Source organism: Theropithecus gelada, chromosome 2 (assembly GCF_003255815.1).
Source record: "Theropithecus gelada isolate Dixy chromosome 2, Tgel_1.0, whole genome shotgun sequence".
NCBI classification, from domain to species: domain Eukaryota; kingdom Metazoa; phylum Chordata; class Mammalia; order Primates; family Cercopithecidae; genus Theropithecus; species Theropithecus gelada.
This window is the reverse complement of record NC_037669.1, coordinates 21,034,471-21,057,283: the sequence shown is the minus strand read 5'-3', so window position 1 is coordinate 21,057,283 and position 22,813 is coordinate 21,034,471. Positions and strand designations below refer to the sequence as shown.

The 22,813-nt window shown below is 37.4% G+C and overlaps 1 protein-coding gene and 1 non-coding gene across 17 annotated transcripts in view; one reads left to right on the top strand and one right to left on the bottom strand.

Moving 5' to 3' along the window:
• The window catches only part of ABI3BP (ABI family member 3 binding protein), a 262,565-nt gene that overhangs the window by 25,513 nt on the left and 214,239 nt on the right, over nt 1–22,813 (top strand). The gene's annotated exons all lie outside the window — the stretch shown is intronic.
• LOC112619812 lies at nt 15,571–15,677 on the bottom strand. Its single transcript, XR_003118314.1, has one exon. It is a non-coding gene; the product is annotated as a U6 spliceosomal RNA (small nuclear RNA).

Here is a 22,813-nt window from a genome sequence, read left to right as displayed (position 1 = left end):
GCACATGTATATCTGTGTAACAAACCTGCACGTTCTGCACACATATCCCAGAACTTAAAGTACAATAAATAAAAAGAAATGAAAAAAAGTATATTAAAGAATCAATAATATAAAATTTTGCTGTAAATAGCTATCACTTAAGGGAGCCCCAAATAATCTTCAAGTTACTTTTCAGTTTAAAAGATACAGACCTTCTAATTTCAACTTGACCACACACTATGGACTAAATGATTACCTTTAATTTTGTGAGATGGTTTTTAAGATCTGAGTTTTCACTTTCCTATTTGATTACAGCAAAATCACAAAATTAAACTAGGTAACATAATTACAGGTAGCAAAATACTATATATTTCTTGTATAGCTGTATACATTTCTTATTATGCAAGAGAATAATAAAGTGAAAAAAGTGTACAAATTGGATTTTCCCTGTTCTCTTTCCAAGCATTTTAAAAGAGATTTTTAATCCATGAAATTCCTTCCTTGGCATTTTATTCCCCTTAGGGAAAAAACTATATATATATATCTCTCTTTAAAATTTCCGAAATGAATCATTCAAGATTTGTTTTTCTTAACAGGATTTTGGGATTCAAAGCTGTATATTATAGTAATAGAATAAAAGGCTGAAAGTAACTTCAATCATATACAGAATATGGGGCAGGTATGGCCAGATTGTTCTATTAGAATTCCCCAGGCTCATCCATGGCAGTCTTTGCCTGTGTCCTCTAATATCACATAGCCCCATTTTGATGTCAGTTTCAACCATCTGATGGTTGGCCCCCTCCTAATCTCAGTCATTTCAGTGAATTTAAAAAGGCAATGTGGCTACTGACCTAAATAACTACAGTTTTTCACATAGGAATGCTTTTTTTTTCCCCATTTTTTTCTTTTCCTGTGCCCCTTGTGAGCATGTATGAATGTATATTTTTATGAAGACAAGACTGGACTGAAAACTATTGACTATTTGCAGATTAAAATTGTATCTTTTATAAAATGTTCATTGGGGCATTTCTATTCCTAGACTAATATAGTAAAACTTAAAGGTCAAGCTAGTTGTAATTATTCTACCTTATTGAACTGTTTTTGAATTGATTGAAGTCAGAACATTACAAAGAGACATGGGTAAATCACCATAAAATTGGAATAATTTTTATTGCATATTCACAAGTTAAATTGTTCTTTGTAATATTGGTGCTCCAAAAGGTTGAGAGGCCCAACATGTCTGAAACATCATCAATCTCAAATAATATTTCTTTTTTTTTTTTTTTTTGAGATAGAATCTCGCTCTGTTACCCAGGCTAGAGTGCAGTGGCACGACCTCAGCTCACTGCAACCTCCTCCTCCCAGGTTCAAGTGATTCTCCTGACTCAGCCTCACGGGTAGCTGGGATAACAGGTGCCCACCACCCCACACCTGGCTAATTTTTGTATTTTTGACAGAGACGAGATTTCACCATGTTGGCCTGGCTGGTCATGAACTCCTGACCTTAAGTGATCCACCTGCTTCGGCCTCCCAAAGTATTGGGATTATGGGTGTGAGCCACTGTACCTGGCCTTCAAATAATATTTGATTTAACAAAATGTTAATGTAGCAAAACTTGAGCTATCACTTGGAATTGATAGGACTCCAAAAAGATTTACCTTTATTAGTCAGAAATCAGAGACAAAACCCCAGAGGGTATACAGTTCAAGCCTTTCCTTTCACAGATGAGAAAATTGAGATTTAGGAACATTAAGTCAGTAAACCATGATTACACTGCTAATCAAAAACAGAACTGGGTCTGCCAAAGTAAGTCTCCCATATCTGAGTAATCTTCAGTTTGAAAAAAAAAAAAAAAAAAAAAAGCCTTACAAATTCTAGCACTTTAAAATTTATTGCACACATAACATGGTGAAGTTCTTTTGTGTAGGACTCTGTGCTCATCACAGGGGTGTGGTACGGAGATGTAGCATGTAGTCTCCTAGGGACATAATCATGAATACAAAGCCATCAATCCTGACATCTCAAATAATACTTTACGTCTAGAAGAAGAAGAAGGACGTTCTTACATTAATCTTTTTTATGTGTGATGGATCAGGGGAGGTATTTTGAATCTTTACATGTTTTAAATTCCCGTAACTTAATATTTGCTGTAATTCATATATTTAATGAAGTAAGAAACTATATTTTACAAACCACCTTAACTTCTCATTTATAATACACCCTTGTGACAATGGAGAATCTGCTTACATTTTGTTGCTGTTTAATTATTTTACTTTCAAGCAGGGGTCAGCAAATTTTTTTCTGTAAAAGACTGGATAGTAACTACATTAGACTTTGTGGGCCATATGGTATGTTTCATGATCAACTCTGCTATTTTTACAAAAACAGGTGGTGGACTGGATTTGGCCCATGGGCCATAGTTTGCCTTTTAGAGCATGAAATTCAGAGATAGCATTGCCTCACTTCCTTCACTTCACCAGAGAAAAGTTGGCAAAAGCTAAAGTGACGGATGAAGGTCTTACCCTGTTAGCTAGATGATCAAATTAGAGAAACTGGGTTTATTGATAACAGATCTCTTGTCTGTATTCATAGTCCACACATGAAGTCATGGTTCTCTATTTTCAACATAACAGCTGTGCACTATGGAAACAATTAGTGTTATGAATCCAATGTGACCACTTCAGGTTGGAGAACAGAGGCATTCTCAGGCTTATGAAGTGGATCGTGCTTTCATTTAGGTCTCCTAGGATCAACGTAGGGGGAAACCTAAGCTAGTCACAGAACTGGGCCTGATTCATGGACTGTTTGGGGCTCATCTTTGCCCTTGGTTGAAGTCCTCCCTTAAAGCATTCATGCTTTTCACGTCTTTCTACAATAAAGGAAAGGTCATTATTGGATCAAATGTCCAAATAATGGACATTTTATCATTTGTAAAAATCATCTAAAACATGAATTGAACAGGCTGAGGACAAGGATTTTGTTTTATCCCCAGCTGTGGCATTTTGGCAAATCACGTCACAATCTAGCCTCTGCTGACCTCATCTGTTACAATCCCCAAGGCCACCACCAACACACCACCACACACTAACACACTAACACACACACGTCTGTTACGATCCCCAAGGCCACCACTAACACACCATGATTCCATTCTTCAGAGCACCCAGATTAATGCCTGGTACACAGAAGTTTCTCAATAAACTTTGTTTAAATTAATGATGTATAAACTCAGTCCTTTCCTTACTAAAACCCCTTCTGAAGGTTAATTGAATTCTTCCTCTGTTATTTGTTTTGTTTTGTTTTATTCGGAGTAAAGGCTTTCCATGTTTTCACATCATTGCTGTAACAAATTTAATAGGATGTACTTTGGTTTAGCAATAATTGGCCATTCTGGAGGGCATCTATTAAAACTATAGAGTTGATTTTCTTTTATAAACACTGATATTTAAATAAACTGGAATGTTTAATGGTTTGAATGGCCCAAAATTTTGTCACAACATCCATAAGGTTTCTAAATTTTCTTAGTCCTTGAGGCAGACGGGACTTGAGAAAGATGGCATTTGAGATGAGTTAGGGTCATGGCCCCTCATGTGGATTTACCTTAGATTCATGATTCTGCTAGTTCAGATGTCCAAGGTTTGAACTCTTACTGAAAAGAGTTGGCTTATGTGTGGAAGGAGAGTTGGCTATGGAAAGGGAGCAGCAAAGGTTCAATAAGAAGGCTCCACTCCAAAGTTCTCTCTGATCACTTCACTTATACTATTAGAACTTAAATAATGCAGTTTGGTTTTCCTTATTAATACAAAAATTTATCATGAGATAAGAAACTTCTTCATTCTTTATGTGTCTTTACACTTCAATAGGAACTAGCTCTTCAGATCTTTTCCAATCAAAGCTTTAAAGAAGAGAGGCTGGTACAACCAGTGAGGGCAGAAGCCAGAATTTGGGGGAAATATGCAGAAATTACAAACAGGAGGATGCCAAAATTTTTGTCTATAGAATTTTACCCCCGGGACCAACTTTGGAAGTTTGCTGGGATGCTGTTTGGTTAATTGAGATTTCTGGGCTGTTGGGTGCCTCTTGTGTGCCAGGACCCATGCATTAGAAATACTAAAGTGAAGAAAAATGGACAATTGTGACTTCAGGTAGCTTACATTCTAGTGAGGCAAAAAGAGGTTAAACACATAATAGTGAAGTGGCTACACTGTCTGGTGTATATACCCTGGAGTTCGTTGTTGCGTGCCAGGAAAATTTAGGACACGGGACACATACAAGTTTAGAAGCAGAGGTTTAATAAGCAGAAGAGAAAGAGCAACAGTGCTCTCCCTAGAGAGAGGGGTCTCTGAGCAGAAAGGACCCACTGGCGGGGATGCCCCGGAATATATAGTCCAATTTGAGGAAGTGGTGTCTGATTTACGCAGGGCTCACATATTAGTTTGATCAGGTATGTCATTTACATAGCGTCTGAGGAAGGCTGGTCCCCCAACCCTAATCTTATTATGCAAATGGCTTTCCAGTTGATCGGCGCCATCTTGTCTGCTCTTTACTGTACAAGTGGCTGACAAAGAAAGAGAAGATGGAGCCGCCATCTTGAACATACCTAGTCCATAGTTCCTGCTGGCATTCACCCAGGCAAGCTCCAACCTTGCAGGCTGTTTTTTGCTAGAAAAGGACTTGGGGCTGCTTTTCATCAAAAGGAAAAGTCTTACCTAGGACTCCCATACCCTTATTATCTGCCCAAGTGATTTCTTCTTAACTCCTGTATTAATAGTATACTAAATGAATAATGCAAACTAAGATGAATGTATTTGTGAAGGAGGGCTAAAAACAGAGAAACCAACTGGAGCCTGGGATGTCAGAGGAGGCTTTTATAAGAAAGGAACTCTTGAATCAAGTCTGAAGGATGAGTGAGTGTTAACTAACTGAGGACTTTCAGGGCTGGTTAGTGAATGACTTCACGGGAGTGAAATCAGAGCCTCCCTGGGAGAGGGATCAACTCTGAACAGACACCCTACTGTGGATGGAGCAGGTAAGTGGGTGGAAATAACAGCTACCCAGTGCTACTGGAGCACAGCAACTAAGCAGAGAGGGCTTAGAGATGAACCTGGAGAGAAAAAGAAACGGGGGCTAACTCATACATTGGAGGGTCAACTACATCGAAATTATTAGTCACCATCTGGGAACAATGGAAACTGTTGAAATGTCCTAAACATGAGCTATATGTTCTGAATTATTTTTTAAAAAGACGTCTCTGGTTACCAGTGTAGAGTCTATCATAGTAGCTGAAGTAAGAGATAGTGGTGGCTTGGACTACTCATGCTTACTAGTAGTAATTTAGTGGTGATAAGTAAAAAAGGAATAAATGTGTAAGATATAAAGAAGGTGAAAATATACAGATTTGACAATTAGATATTTGAGGAGAAAAGAAGAAAGCATCAAAGATGACTCCTGGGTTTCTAGCCTACACATATAGTGAGCATTGAAAAATGTAGTGGTTGAGAATGTGAATCATAACTTTGCCTTTGTTCAAATCCCAACCCTGCCACTTAGTAATAGTGTGATCTTGGCCAATTGCTTAACCACTGTAAGCCTCCATTTCTCATCTTGGAAATGTAGGTGGAGATGATGCTAGTAGCCACATCATAGTTATAAAAAAGATTAAATGGGTTAACATATATATACAGTACCTGACCCAGAATCAGTATTACCAGTGGTTAGTTTTCAGCATCACTACATGAGTGATGGGTATTTCCTGTACTAGAAAAGAGTCAGACGTAGGGCTAAAAATTATGGCTTCAGTGTTAGTTTTTTTGAGTCTGAGGTGCCTTTGAGACTTCTTAGTGAACAGTCCTGTGTAGGCTGTTTCATATAAGAGTCTAGAACTCAGGGATTAGGTCTGCACTAGGGCTACAAATTTAGGAGCCGTCAATGTATAAGTGATAGTTCAAGTCATGAAAATCAATGCAATCACCAAAAAATGTTTCAGAATGAGCCCCAAGGTCCTCCACTATATAATGACCAGGTAGATGAGTTTGAGCTTACAGAGAGACAGAAATGACCAGTCAGAGAAGTGGGAGAATATTTGAAGAAGGAGGATGTAGTCAACAGTGTTGAATGCTAATCTTTAAGTAAAAATGAGGAGTATCTAGTGAATCTAGTAAAGTCACTGCTGACCTTACAGGGAGTGTTTTGTTTGTGTAATTGACACAGAAGCTATTTCATAGTGGACTGAAGGGAGAAGGAAATAGAAGGAGAGAAGAGGGAGCAAGAGCTGAAAGAGCATGTAAGGTCAGATGAGGACAATGTTTTGTTACTGTTGTTTTTTAAGATAAGCGAGATTTGAGTGTTTTAACTGTCAAAGATAAGGACCAAGTTGAAAGAAACTCATTGAATAGTGCAATTTTCCTAAGGAAAAAAGGAGAATCACTAAGATGTAGAGTATAGACAGAGTAATTAGATAAAGGGACAGCCAATTCCTGTTATGCAGAACAAGAAAGGAGAGGGATGGGTGTTGACGTAGACAGGTTTATAGGTTCAAAAGTGGGAATTTGAGGGAGTTTCTGTTCAGTGAGTTCAATTTTCTGTTGAAGAGAGAGTCTGCCAAGTGAGGAGACAGAAGTCAGAAGAAAGGGCTAAACTTTGACAAGTTATGGGAGAAGATGAGAATGGCTTGGCAAGAGGAATGAGGACCCACTTGAGATTAGTGACCACGAATTTATACTTATACCATCTTCTCTACCATGTGATGTTTTCTAGAAGAGTTTGCCACTTAGAGGCAGGTGCCATGAAAGGAGATTATTGGGCTCATCCACAGTTGAGATATCTCTAGAAGGATGTGACAGGAAAAAAGTAAGCTACGCATTTGGAGGTTTGGCAAGAAGATTATTGCAGTGATGGGCCCTGGAATCTAATCATGTACCATGGAAGAGGCTGCTAGTTTGGGAGGAAGTAAAAAACATCCATGAAGGCTATTTTTCAATGATGTCTAAGAGTGTGGAGAAAGTAGTTTAACAAGCAGGAAGAGGCTGTGGTTAAAGACTGGGATCCTTTGGAAGTGGAACAGATTTATTGAAGGTAATTTTATGGCTGACTTACATATAAATCTCTTAATAGAAAGTTCAATTTTTGTAACACATGGAATCTTGCACAACAAGAGTGTGACTTTTTGCATCATAGTAGCAGTAATAATATCTGTATTTGGGTTCATAACTTGATATAGCTCTAATTATGAATTAGGATAAGTTTTCTCCTCCTTTGCCCATATTATGTTCTCACTGGTATCCCATCAACTGTTGTATCTGACCATCCCTCTCATTCTTTCGAAATGGGGGATCATTTCATTTCTTGATCTTTTGAATAGTGTTTACTTCTGTCAACCTCACTCCATCCTGCAGTGATCCTTCACTTCCTAAGTATGTGTGATTTCTACCTGAGCCCTGGGAGAGAGCATTTCTTGATAATTTTCTGTTTGTTATTAACACAGGTAGCTTGTGTCTCTAAAATTGACGCTGTGGTTTAAAATTGGAAATTCAAGCGTGATGGTGAGCAGCTGGGGTGAGGTATATTTGGTGATAGTATTTCAGTGCCTGAAATCAGGCCCCAGCCACTTCTTTCTTTAGCCTAGCTGGTACTAGGGCTGCCTTTGTTGTGCCTTACTATTTATAAAGGCTGCCTTTGAGTGGTCTGATGTAAAGACACTATATTCGTTTTCTATTGCAGCCATAAGAAATTACCACCAACCTAACAGTTTAAAACAGTACAAATTTACTATCTTACAGCTCTGTAGGTCAAAAGTCTGGGTGGGCTTTGCTAGTTTCTCTGCTCCAAGTCTTACAAGACTGAAATAAAAGTGTCAGCTAGCATGGGCTCTCATCTGGAGGCTGGGGTGTTGTGACGGCCAGAGGGTGAGAATCCAATTCCAGGCTCATTCAAGTTCTTTGCAGAAGTAAGTTTCACCTGGTTGTTAAATGAGGACCCTGTCTCCTTGCTGACTGTTGGCTGGAAGTCATTTTCAGCTTCTAGAGGCTACCAATATTTCTTGTCATGTGGTTCCCTTCCTTCATCTTCAAAGTCCGCAGTTATGGGTTGAGTTTTTTGCATGCTTTAAATTTCTCTGACGTCCTTTCTGCCTCATATCTCCTGCTTACAGCCAGAGAAAGTTATCTGCTTTTAAGGAGACATGATTAGATTGAGCCTATGCAGATATTCTATAAGAATCTTCCTCTTTAACGTATTTTATTCTTGTCTGTAATATGTCTTTTTGCCATGGTCATCTTCCAGTTTTTGTTTTTCCAGCAGTTTAAAGATGATGTGGATATGTGATTTGGTGTGTGTGTGTTTTAAAAAATTCTTCAAGTATTTCTCTCTTCAAACATTTCTTCTGTTCAATTCTCTCTTTGTCTTCCGAGTTTCCAATTACATGCCTGTTGCCCTCGTTCATACTACCCCTCTTGAATGCCCTACTTAAAAAAAATCTTCATTCCTTGTTCTTCTCTCTATTATTTTTTCATTTCTGATATTTCACTTTGATTCTTTCTTATTCTTTTTTATTCTTCTGAAATTATCATCTGAGTATGCATACTGTCTATCTTTTCCATAAGAGCCTTAAGCATGTTTATCATAATTATTTTAAATTCCCCATGTAATAGTTCCAACATCTGTGTCATATCAAACTCTGATTATGTTGATTGATTTGTCTCTTGACAGTGTGTTATAATTTTTTTCTTTTGGTTCTTTGCAAATATATATTTTTTTAAAAAACTGACATTTATATAGTCATATATAGACATTATGTAGGACAGTAGACACTGAGGGAAATAGATTTAAGGCTGAAAATTTACATGCATTTTCTTTTGTTAGGCCTTTACTGTGGTAGGTTGAGACAACTGGGTCATTAGTTGAGCTGAGTTTGCATTATGTTGTTGCCATGGCTACGCCAGTGCACCACAGGCCTCAAATTTCTGTAGCATTGTCTTATAAAGTCAAGACTGATTTACCAGAGAGTATTTTTTTAAATGTCTGTTCTACCCTACCCTCAGCTTTGGATCTTCCCTTTGAGCCTACACCCCAAAGAACGTTTTTCTCCAACCTTTAAATGCTCCCCTCCGCAGTAGACTGCTGCTACTTGTTATGCAATGATTATCAGCCGATTGATAGGGGACTTTGAGGAGTCTTTTTGTTGTTCTGATTCAGCCTTATTCTTAAGGAGGCCCCATGTTCTGGGTCTTAGGAGTGGGGTCTCTTCCTCTCTGTGGAAGGTTTGTAATGGTCTGGCCAGAAGATATTCCCATCCCTCCCTTAGGAACAGAGCATGTTTTCCTGTTCCCTGATTCTGGCTGCAGTGGATCTTCACCTATGCCCAGGAGCAACAAGATGGTTGTTCTTCCCCTGTGGGGTTAGGCTTATGCTCCATAGGAAAGATAAAAGGATCTGGGTGGTTTTGAGAATGTCCATGGGAGGCATTCTCAGAACTCTCTTGCTGTTTCCGATCTTTTCTGTAAGTAACCATGAGGTTTGTGAAGAGCCCACAAGTAGATAAAGACTCCCTTTGTGTCCTTGATTCTCAGGGATTCTGTATTCGAATGATAGTCTACATTTCCAGGCTTTTAGGAATTCACTAAACATTTTAACCGAATTTATCTTACTAGCTTCTATAGCATCCAGTGGCATCTCTCTTTGGATATGGTTGTTTGATTTCCGTTTTCTCCGCAACTTTAGCTCTTTGATGAGTTTTAGAAACATTACAAATTTGAAGACTGTTTGGAGGTTGTTTTGTTTTCTTTTTTGTTTGTTGCAAAGGTGGGAGTAATGTTTACATCCTAAACGGAAACCAGAAGTTCAATGTTTTACAAAAGTTTTAGGACACCTTCATAATATATTCCTGTTTTAAAACTGCAGGTATGCCTTACTCCTTTTATTAGTTTTCCCAGTGTATACATTACAGGATATTTATCACGTGGTAAAATTGTCCTGGATAAAATACTGTTGCTTATCCTTCTGGTTAAGTATATCCTCAAAGTACATTCACTCTAATGAAGCAAGGCAGCAAAGGAAATACTTGTTCCAACTGTTGCTTTGTTTCTCCTCACTCACTTTATCTCTTCTTTGTTCTCCTTCTCATTTCTTGGTCAACTTATTATTTTTAGCACTAGCCACATATTTCTCAATTTGGACAATTTTTTAAATAATAAATGTATTTCTTTTCTTCACCAGCAGGTGAGGACTTACAATCAAACTCATTGTCTTATATTCAGAATATAGTCCATTAGGGATGAGTTCCAACTCTGCGCTTGTTTTAGTTAATCTGTCAACAACATTTGATAGTGTCCACTTTCTATTTCATAAGATACACATGTGTTTCCTTATGGATTCCAAAACTCTATTGTCTTTTCTCTTACCTCATGAGCTACTTCTCAGTGTTGCTGGTTTTGTCATTTTCCTCCAGCTCTAAATATCAAGAATCTCCAAGGATTAAAACCAGATGCTTTATCTTTACCATATATCAATCCATGAATAACTGACTTAGACTATTTTAATGATAGAGTCCACAAGTAATAATAAACAGGTACACTAAGTACCTCACAATTTCCCTGCACCAGGAGCTGAGCTGTAAGCAGGGGAGCCAGGGTCAAATTTAAGGTTTGATTCTCCCTTAGCAAGTAGTTTCACATCTCTGGATTCAAGTTTCCTCATTTGTCTGGTTTTCCTCCTTTCTCACTGGCTGCTATTAAGTCTCCTTTGCTGATTCATACTCATTTTACCAGTCTCTTAAATTGGAGTGTCCCAGGACTGAGTTCCTGGATCTCTTCTATCTGCTCTCCCTCCCTTGGTGATCTCATCTAGTCTTATGACTTTAAATACGGTCTGAATACCAACAAGTTCCAAATTTATATCTCTAGCCCTGACCACTCCCTTCAACTTCAGATCCATTTATCCAACTCCCTACTTAATATCTCTATTTGGTTTTCTAATAGACATGCAAGTTTCGCCTGTTCAAAACCTAGCTTCTAAATGCCTCTACCCCATATTTTCCTGTCCTGTAGTCTTTCCCAACTCAACTAAAGACAACTCTATCTTTCCATTACTCGGGTCAATAAAACTGGAGACATCTGTAGCTCCTCATAAATTTCTCTTTTGATTCATCGACAAGATTTTTAGCTCTGCTTTCAAGTTTTATCAAGAAATTTTTTCTCTATTTTTCTTACTCAAATTATCGTCCACCTTGATTGAAACTACCACCATCTCTTACTTGGATTATTGCTATAGTTTCCTAAATAGTCTCCCTGTTTTTGGCTCTTAGAATATTCTCAACACAGCACCCAAAGTAATTCTGTAAAAATATAAATCAGATTTTAATCATTTCTCTGCTCAAAAACCTCTAATAACTTACCATCACAGAATAAAAGCCAAATTCCCTCAATGTCCTCTAAGACCCTATCCATCTGGCCCAGCTATCTCTAGCTTCACCTCTTCCTGTTTTCTCCACACTCATCTTCCTATAGCCACAGTAACCAGGCATGTTCCTTTCTCTGGGTCTTTGCACTTGGTGTTCCGTCTGACTAGAATGTTCTTCCTCCAAATGTCTGAATGGTGCATTATGATCATTATCTATTTCACTTCCTTCAGGGCTTTATTCTAAAATGAAGCCTCCTCCCCTCTATCAAAAATTGTGCCCCTTCCCACCCTGACTCCTCCTGGTTCCTTGCTTTACTTTCCTCAGTATTTATCACAACCTGTACTTGTTGGGTTAGGCTTGATTGTGTCTCAGCAACAAACCCCCAACTCTCAAAGGCTTAAAAACATGGAAACATCTATTTTTTGCTCAATCACATGTTTACCAGGGCCTCTGTTTGTAGTTTCTCAAGACCCAGGCTCCATCTGATCATTGCTTCCTTGCAGGACAGGAAGAACAGAGTTGGAGGGTCTGGCACCAACAACTTAATGAATTGACATGGAAGTGGCTTATGTCCCTTTTGTGCACAATCTGCTGGTGAGAATTAGTTACATGATTGTGACTCATTTCAAGAGATGGAGACATATAATTTTCATGTGGTCAGAATAATAGGGGAATCAGATATCAAGAAACAGAGGCAGTGTCTGCCCCATCATTTGACATGCCATATATTTTGTGTGTGTGTGTGTGTGTGTGTGTGTTGTTTTTCTGTTTTTTTGAGACAGTCTGAGTCTTGCTCTCACCCAGGCTAGAGTGCAGTGGTGAGATCTCAGCTTACTGCAGACTCCACCTCCCGGGTTCAAGCAATTCTCCCTGCCTCAGCCTCCCGAGTAGCTGGGATTACAGGTGTCTGCCACCGTGCCTGGTTAATTTTTGTATTTTTGTAGAGACGGGGTTTCACCACGTTGGGCAGGCTGGTCTCGCACTCCTGACCCCAGGTGATCTGCCCACCTCGACCTCCGAAAATGCTGGGATTACAGGCGTGAGCCCCCGCGCCTGGCCTGACATACCATATGTTTTACTTATTATTTCTTTATTTATCTCTTCTCACTAGAATGTAAACTCAATGAAAGTACGGCTTTTTGTTTGTTTTTATTCACTGTTTGTTTTGTTCCAGCTTATGGCAGAGAGCTTTGCATATTCTAGGTGCTCAATAAATATTTGTTAAATAAATGAGTGATTGGATTTTTATAATGATTTTAAGAAGAAGAAATACCAACTTTCCTTGCAGATTTGTAGATAGATGCAAAAGATTCCATGTGTAAAGTATTGTTAATACTATTACTTCTTGTTGTATGGTAGAATTCTAATTAGAAGACATCTGTGAAATGGGAGATATATAAATATTATCCAAACAATGGAGGATACAGGCAGAGAATAATCTAATTTAAAATCTTATGAAGAAGAGAAACACATAAGTAAAGCATCTAATATGGCTGCCACTGTATTTAATAGTTGCTACATGCATGGAAATCATCCAATATCATTTACAGGGCAAAAAAAATAGTCCCAGTGAACATGTTGTAAAGGGAAACTGAATCAGCACAGACATTTGCGACAGTAAAGTTCATCTTCACTTGTTAAAACGTCCACCCAGCCCTGTGCCTTGCCCTGCTCTGATGATGCTATTGAGACACCCGTCTGACATGCATGGAGTATCGTACTTGGATCTCTATCAGGGACAGGACCACGTTCTTTTCTTGGATCCAAGCCCCTCATGCTAGAAATATGCAGCTGGGATTCTCAATATCAAAACTTCCACTTCTGCCTGATGACACACGTGCTGAGTGCTCTGTGTGGTTATGGAATGCCTCTGCTGATTTTATGAGAAGAGACATGTCTTACTTTCCCTGCCCAATCCCTTGCCAGTTGAGCTTTATGATTCTGTATAAAGAAAAAAAAGTCAAAATTTAAAACATTAAAGGGATGACAAACACGTTTACGTTTGCCCTGGGCTTGGTGGTAACGTGCTGTTTCTTGATAATAATGAGAGCTGCTAATAGGCATTTTCCATGTGTGCTTTTATGTCTTGCGGATTTATGTGACAGTTTATCTGGTGCTTTAGTTGGGGCCCAGAATTGTAGAGGAAAAGCGTTCACCACCCCATTAGTAATAATGCAGATGAACTAATCCATTGCCACTCAAACAAGATTTTCATGCTAATTATCCACCAAGATCATCCATGTGTGATGTAAAGGTCTGTGGAACTGTTTGGATCTAGGTTGGTCTCATTCCACATGTTTTTGAAGGGCATGGCTGAGACTTATATTGTAAAGTACCTGTCATTCTTAACATAGTCAGTTTATTACTACTTTATTTAAATAAATTATAACAGCGAAGGATAGAGGAAATGGATAAGGAATGAGGAGAGGCTTCCAGAGAATGGCTATTTTAAAAATAAATGTATGAAGGAAGGGCATGTAAGTGACAATAAGCCTTAAATTGATATTTCGTGACTGATAGTGAGCCAGTGAAATTCTATCCAAAGGGTAATTCCAAGATTTCATGACTCCCAGCCTTCTTTGTCTTTTTTATAATTTTACCAGAAGAAAAAATTGGAGTTGTTGTCTTTTTGGTCTGAAGTTAATGCTTCCTGTTTGTATTGCTGATTCCAAATTTTGGGTTATTACGCCACATTAGAAAATAGCAATAAGTCTTTCATATGACCACTGAATTATTTCTAAATAATTAAAAGATATATAAATTAATAATAATTAAAAGGTAACTATCTCATGTATATTTCTAAATGCTGTGTTTGAGAGGAGTTGTTCTGATGAGCACCAGAAATATAGTGCTAGAGGTCACTGTATCTGGACCTTTGTTAAATGTATTAGTATTTGGGAGGGAGAAAGACAGTTCATCCTAAGAGCTAATCTACAGTCTGGCCCCAAGAGGGAGGGAGAATAGTTACAATTACTCTTAAGTTCTTCCCAACTCTGAGTTTCCAAGTATCTATGAGCATGATCCTTTCTTTTAATCAAACTGGTCTATTTGCTTTTTTTAAAATTTTGTACAGGGTTTGCAGTTCAATATGGGCTTCTTGCTACTACCATTTTTTACCTGAAACATTCTTTCAAGTCCTGCCTTTTATTTGACTCTTATTTTCAAAGTTAAGCTGAAGTCTCACCTTCTCCATGAACCTTTTGCCTAGAGAATAATATCCACTCCCTCTAAATTCAAGAAATGTAAAGCATTGCTTTGTATGACAATCGTCTGTCTAACTGTCTGGTAATCTCTTTGAGATCAAAAAAATGGTGTTTCTTTCTCTGAGAAGTGTTCCCAACAGTATCTTCTTACATGCCCCAGAAGAATCCTTGTTTTCCTTTGTAAATGTAATTTTTTGCATATAGCTCTTATCGTGTGTCAAAGTTAACTCTTGGAGATCAGAATCCCTCGCTACTGAGGTGTGCTGTAGTATCTTACTCATTTTTGCATACACACTATTTAGCCTGTGCCTATGACATTATTTAGTGATCGTCTATTTTTCCTTCATTTATGAGTATAGCCTTATTCTGACATTTATTCTGTGAGCATTAAGGAGTCACGTGCTGTTTTTGTCCAGCAGGGGAAGAGGAAAGAGATAACATAATAAAGTAGTATTGTACAGTGATTAACCCGGAAATAGTGGGAAGGGTGGACTGGAAAGGTAATGAGGTTGTTAATTATAAAAATAGATAAGACTGGCTGGTCTTCTCAGGCCAAGCCTATGGATATTATGTAGGCACAGGAGACAAAGTTGCGTAGTGTTTGAAGCCCAGAAATGCATTTACCCAAAAAGGAATGAGTCCTTCCTACATGGGTTTGAAAGAAGTATATTTGAAAAGTGAAAAGAATCCAAGATGACATCGAGAGGATGCAGGATGAAGTTTTAGAAGCTAGAAATGCAAAGAGAGAGTCAAAGAGTGGGTAAAATAGAGCAAGTAAACAGCTCAGGGGAGCTAGTTGGAGTTTTATAGAAATAAAAGGAAAGATGGTGTAGAAACTTCATCTAGAATACATAAAAGAGAAACAAGCAATTCCAAGTTGAGATGATTTTGTATTTATGTCCTCAGTGTCTTAGTGCTTTGCTGATGAGCCTCTCTCTAAAAATACTTTTCTTTTTTTAATGTATCTTATTTACAATTCTTTCTTTTATTTATGAAAATATTGAACACTTCACAAATTTGTGTGTAATCCTTGCGCAAGAGCCATGCTAATCTTCTCTGTATACTTCCAACTTTAGTATACGTGCTGCCGAAGCCAGCACAACAATTTTCTTAAATTATAAAATACCTATTTATTTCTTTTAATTTAAATGAAATATAGATATTTTGTGTACATATTAGTAAATCAAATAGCGTATTCCATGGTGTTTTTGTACCAAATTACAATTAGAGTGTTTAATTTTTTTCTAGTACAAAAGATGCAGTATATAGTACATATACAAGGCGAACATCATTTTCTTATTATTTAATTATTTTTAATTAACAAAAATCCTATGTGTTTATGGTACATAACATGATGTTTTGAAATATGTATACATTGTAGAATGGCTAAATCAAGCTAATTAACCAAGCTAATTGCTTCACATGACGTTTTTTGTATCTTAAAGTCTACTTTTAGCAATTTTCAAGTGTACTTGAATTGTTATTAACTATATTGTTATTAACTATAGTCACTATATTGTACAGTAGGTATCGTGAACTTAAAATGTTTCTTGAGATGAATTGATCTGGAAGGGAGACAGTTTTGGCCAAAATTTAAGGGATTATTTGTAGACAAGAGATAAAAATGCCTTTTCCCCTTAGAGATCAGAATACTAGCAGGAGGAGCTGGGATTTTCTTCAACTGTGTACAAATGGGGTGAACTGGAGTTAATAAACAGTGATCTTGTTGGGTGGGGCTAAGAAAGAAGGTGAAATAGGAATTGCTAGAAAACATTGACTTATTTGCAACTCATTGCAAGTAATTTAAATGAAATGAAACCATAATCTATATATGATTTGTCCTTAAGAATGTCTTCTGTTATAATAAAATTTTGGGCTCAGGATGACCTGCACCAAAGTGGTCAAGGAGAAGGAAAAGAAGAAAACTCACTTTTTAATTAGAAGTTTAGTCTTTCAGAAGAGAACCACTGCTCCAAGTCCTCAGGATGGTAATGAAACAAAGTCATAGGCATCCTTGCATTTGGACTTCTCCGTGTTTTATGCAGGTTTTGGTTGAAGGTGTATATAAAACCTGACTCCTCAAGTGTGACTTGGGTGCCTGGGACTGTGACACATCACAGATGGAAGAAAAGCAAACTGGTTTTGAGGAAGATAATGATGGTTGGAGCCTGACCGCATCAACGGAAGTGTCAGTGGCTCTCAAAGCCTGTAGGGCTGGAGCCAAAGGAGTATTCAGAAATAGAGGTTCAGATATCAGAATCAGCTAAGCTACTTATAGTTAGCAGCTAAGTTATGATTGAAGCCTTAACTGTAAAGGAGTTCCCTAAAGGAGCAAAAGACAGAACCTTTGTGAATTGCCATGTTTTGAGGGCCAGAGGAGGAAGAGAAGTAATGGAGAGAGATGGAGATTTCATGGAAAATGAGAATTAGGATACCACTGTGTCACAGAGTAAAATCAAGGTGTAGGGAGAGGTGGAGCAAAGGGTGCTCACACACATGCATACACAAGTAAGGGAAGTATATTAGGTTGGTCAGAGGTCTGCAATGCTACACAGAAGTTACGGGAAATGAGAACTTCAAACAAATGTCTGAAACATGGGATTCTCCAATCTGCACTAGACTTATCTCAGATATTTTTAGAATCATTAAAACCATTGGCATTATTCTAATGCTGGTGTGTGAAATAATAGATACTTTGTTACTCTCCTGTGAGCAATTAATGTCGCAGATGAATGTTACGAATTAGTTCACATTGTTCTTTAGAGAAGTTTTGGGTGCATCTTATCCTCAGTTGACTTTAGTGTGCTGGGATTAATGTAATGTTCCCTAGGCACGTGGCCTCAGCCCCATAAAACAGGTTGTCACGTTACCATGAATGACTATTATGAGATGCCTGGATGAGGACGGACACCACAGAGATCAAGTACATGCATATGATAATTAGAGCCCTTAGAAATAACTCTCCACTCAGAAGAAATATTTCCTTGTGGAAATGATATGAAATGCCATTAGATATTTACAATCATATTAATTTTTAAAAGAGAGTAGATGAAAAGAGTGTTTGACCAGAAAGAGATGTTGATAGTCTACACCTTATATAATATCATGTAGAATGAATTATCACAGATATCAACACCTCAACATTCATCTTTACTTTTCCTCAGTCTGAATTTTCCTTCTTCCCATTCTCTGGACAAGTCCTTCTTGACATTCAAAACCCAGATCAGATGTCACTTCTGATACCATTCCTGACTCACCCACTTCTAACTAGTCAATGCTCCTCTGAATTACCTCTGCATGTAGCTCCCTCCTCTATGTAGAATTTGTTGAGCGCATTGAGTAATAACTCTTACAAGTCTACATCCTCCAGTACAGTACAGTTTATTTGAAGAGATGCATTTGCTTATTATAGTATTAATTCCTATCAAGCATAATATTTTCCATTAAAAAAATTATTGTATGTGTTTGTTCATTCATTCAAAGCATGTTAATTGAATATCCTTTCTCTGCCAGGCACTGTGCTAGGGACAGTATCCTTATATAGCTTATAGTCTGCATATAAACAACATCTATATAGAGTGAATTTTTGGTTGAAAGACAAGGAATGTTAAAAATTCAAAGTACACTGAAATCAAAAAGAACCCATGGATGAAGTCGGATCAAAGACAACCATTACTGAGCTGCACGGTTCAGGAACTGCTTTTCACAGTCTATTTCACTTAATCTTCCCATCAACTCTGAGAGAGTTCTATGATTAATACCACTTTATAGGGGAAAAAGTGACATTTGGATAGTAAGTGAATTATCCATATAGCAGTTGAACAAAAGGGGAATTGTGGGTTTCATTTGGGACTTAAATACAGATTTTCCAGCTCTAAACCCTGTGGCCCATTACATTCCACTATACAGTCCTCCTTCTTCAAAACACCACTCCTCATAGGATCACACGAGCAATCTCAAGGTCATGGAAATATCAGTGCTTCCATAGCCAAAAATTTTAGCAATAATCTCACAAACAATACAATGAGCTTATCTAAGTGTCATATGGATTCAATAAAACAGATCTCAAATGTTACGTTTAAAAACTGAGCTCAAACTTTGTAAGTTCAATACCTTATCCCTAAAACGAATACCAAATTTCACCAAAATAAATTGAATTGTTGACCAGGCATGGTGGCTCACACCTGTAATCCCAGCACCTTTTGAGGCCAAGGTGGGCAGATCCCTTGAGGCCAAGAGTTCAAGACCAGCCTGGTCAACATGGCGAAACTCTGTCTCTACTAAAAATACCACACACACACACACAAAAATAGAGCCATGCATAGTGTTGTACGCCTGTAGTCCCAGCTACTTGGGAGGCTGAGGCACGAGAATTGCTTGAGCCTGTGAGGCAGAAGCTGCAGTGAGCCGAGATCGCACCACTGCACTCCAGCCTGGGTGATGGAGAGAGAATCTGTCTCAACAATAAATAAATAAATAAATAAATACTTCAATTGTGAATTTATTGAGATGATTGTTAAACTGTGCTAACTCACTGAGATGATATAGGGTCAGTTTACCTACTATCAAGGAAAATTCCCAATGAATTAATTGAAAGATAGTAGTGTCATTAAAAATAAAGATATAAAGCTGTATTTATATTGAAGAAAATACAGGTTATGGAACAGCACTTGGAGTGTAACCTTATTTTTGTAGACTGTAATATATTATTCCCAGGAAAAAATATCTGGAAGAACATACAAAAATGTTTACAGAAGATTTATCTGCATATTAAATGAATAACTTTTAAAAAATATTCTCTTTTCTACCTCTCTTAAATTTCTTGTTAAAATAAATGCATACAAGTTGAGTATCCCAAATGCTTGAAGGAAATGCTCATTAGAGCATTTTGGATTTTGAATGTTTGGATTTGTGATGCTCAACCAGTATAATGCAAATATTCCAAAATCCTAAAAAAATCTAAAATTTGAAAAATGTCTGGTCCCAAACATTTAGGATAAAGGATACTCAACCAGTATTATTTGTATAATTTTTTAAGTTAAAAAGTCAATGCAGGGACTATTACTGGGGTAGAGGAAAGGGAGATGAAAATGTGCCACCAGCCTGGGAGGGAAGTGAAATGAGTGATTTGGGAAAGACAGAAGTATTCATATAGTAAGTTGTAAGCAGTTTCATTCCCAGGCTGTCTCTGCCAATAGTGACAATTGAACTACAATTGCTTTGTTTTCATCTAGCTTTTGGCTAAAAACAGAATTAATAACAGCTGATTTTAGTAACACATTCTGTTTGCAGTAAGGACCTGTATGGATCGAATTCCATTTAAACTATAATCTAGTTGTAAAATATGTTTGGCACTTTTCATTTTAACAACAGCATTTTTTTCCTACTGAAATCAAATCTTGTTCTGAGCATTTGAGCTGCTTGTTGCTAAGAACTTGTGAGGCCACATTTCTACCATGTGGACATATTTTTAATCATCTAAGCTTTGAATTTTGCATTATTCGTTTCTCAGACGTTTGGCTTGTGTGTAGCTTCGTAGGGAAAAACAATTTAGCTTTGCTTCTAACATGTCTTTTAATGTGTTCTACAAGGGCTCTGCATGATCTGACCTTCTGTCCTCTATAACTTCGCTGCATACTCCTTAACCCATTATATCCTACCACACTGACTTTGTTTAGGATCTTTAAATCCATCATCTACTTTTTCCCTCAGCACCTTTGCTCATGCTATTCCTTATGTCTGAGAATGCTGTTCCTGCCCTCCCTCTTCACCCAATATGCACACTTTAACTTTGGTTGACTAATTCCTACCCATCCATTACATGTGTGACCTCTTCAGGTCACAGCAGTTATGGAGCTATTGAAGGTTTGGGCACCTCAACCCTGCAATCTTGGATTTTCCCTCTAGTGTTCCCTTGGGTCTATTTCCTGCTACCAATAAATTGCCTTATCCTCCATTCTTTATCTGTCTTATTTTTTTTTTTTTTTTCCTCAGCTTCATAGTTTTTGCTACCTAACAGTTTACTATCTCAACTTGAACTTACTCCAATCCCTTATTCTGTCTCCTGGGCTCTCTTTCTTGCCACTTAAATTAATTCATTTCACACTGGGGAATAGTGTAACCAGTGGGAATTACTATATTCTTATTTGCAGTGTCTAAGGAACAATTCCCCATGGGCAGTATTGAGACTACTCAAAGGACAATCACATTTCTTCACTTCCAAGTTCAGAGTTTTGAGTGAAGTGGGGAAATTCATTGTAGCTCCTAGGTTTAAAATACAAGAAAAAAATTTTACCCGATAAAAAGTTATGAGACAGCCTTCCTTCTTATTTCTGCAATTTAAAGTCAGAACGACTTTTTTTCAAATGGATTCATTCAGTTAGATTTTGCTAACATTGGGTAAATCTTATAAAATTCTATTTTAAGTACCTAGTCTTAAACTTGGGTCACATCCACTATGCAAGATGAGGAAATTTTAATAATGTCAGCCTACTAGGCAATGATGCCAAGCCACTTTGATTTTCTTTTTCTCACCTAGTAAAGCTCAAATACTACATTAATAGCAAACCATCAGAGATGTTAGTAATGAGATATATCAGATATGTGTGTAATTCAAAATTTTATTAATATTGAAAAACATTTTAGACCTTCAAAATGTTTTAATTATTACTATAAAAATGACAAATATTGTCAAAATAGTAATAAATCCCTGATCAGGAAAGATAGCTGTTTGTTTTTATAGAAAAACCCAACTGAAGCATTTGGTTACAAGGTCAAAATGTACATGGAATTTCATTTTAATTTGAAGTACAAATAAAGTTAATGGCTTCAGAACTGATTAATTTCATGGTGAACAACTATTCACCTAATTAGTATAGACTAAACTATTCTTAAAACTGAAATGACTGGAGATTGAAAAGACAACTCAGTAATTTATTCTGCTTCAAACTCATTTCTTTTTTTCTTTTCTTTTTTTTTTTTTTGAAATGGACTTCTGCTCTTGTTGCCCAGGCTAGAGTGCAATGGCGCGATCTTGGCTCACTGCAACCTCTGCCTCCCGGGTTCAAACGATTCTCCTGCCTCAGCCTCCCAAGTAGCTGGGATTACAGGCATGCACCACCACGTCTAGCTAATTTGTTATTTTTAGTAGAGATGGAGTTTCTCCATGTTAGTCAGGCTGGTCTCAAACTCCTGATCTCAGATGACCTGCTTACCGTGTCCTCCCAAAGTGCTGGGATTACAGGTGTGAGCCACCACACCCAGCCTTCAAACTCATTTCTAAGAATGTCAATGGTCATTGTATTGTTTTGCCAAAAGTGTATTTCTTGTTTTCTGGATGAATTTGGAATCACAATATTTTAAAATAATTATTATAACAAAATAAGTGATGTCATCCTTTTTTTTTTTTTTTTTTTTTAGGTAGAGTCTTTCTCTGTTGCCCAACCTGGAGTGTGTGGCATGATCTCCGCTCACCTGAGCCTCTGCCTCCCAGGTTCAAGCGATTCTCCTGCCTCAGCCTCCTGAGTAGTTCTGATTACAGGCGCGTGCCACTATGCTTAGCTAATTTTTGCATTTTTAGTAGAGACAGGGTTTTACCATGTTGCCCAGGCTAGTCTCGAATGCCTGACCTCATGTGATCTGTCCACCTTGTCCTCCCAAAGTGCTGGGATGACAGGCATAAGCCACCATGCTCAGCCAATCTCATCTTCATTAATGACTAAAGATAGAAGTCTCGGGGCTTAAAATAATTAATTTTGTTATCTAACATATATTTAGTGACATTGATAAAACAAGACAGCTCATTTTCTGGATGATCACAATTTGGAGTGGTCCTCAAGCAAGAGAAATATTACGATCAGTATAAAACTGGAGAAGTTTGGGAGTTTCTTAATAAATTATGCATAAACTTACCATATGACCCAAAAATTTTATACCTACATATTTACCTTCCAAAAATAAAAATATATGTTCACACAAAGACTTGTACACGAAATTTTATAGCAGCGTTATTCATAGCTAAAACTGGAAACAATCCAAATATTCATCAAATATTTGGCCTGAATAAACAAAATGTAATATATTCATAAAATTCTATTTAACAATTAAAAGGACTGAACTAGTAATACAACATGGATGGATGAGTCTCATAAAAATTATGCTGAGTGAAAGAAACCAGGTGCAGAAGGCAACATGTCATGTATGTCCATTTATATTTAATTACCAGAAAACCAGAAAG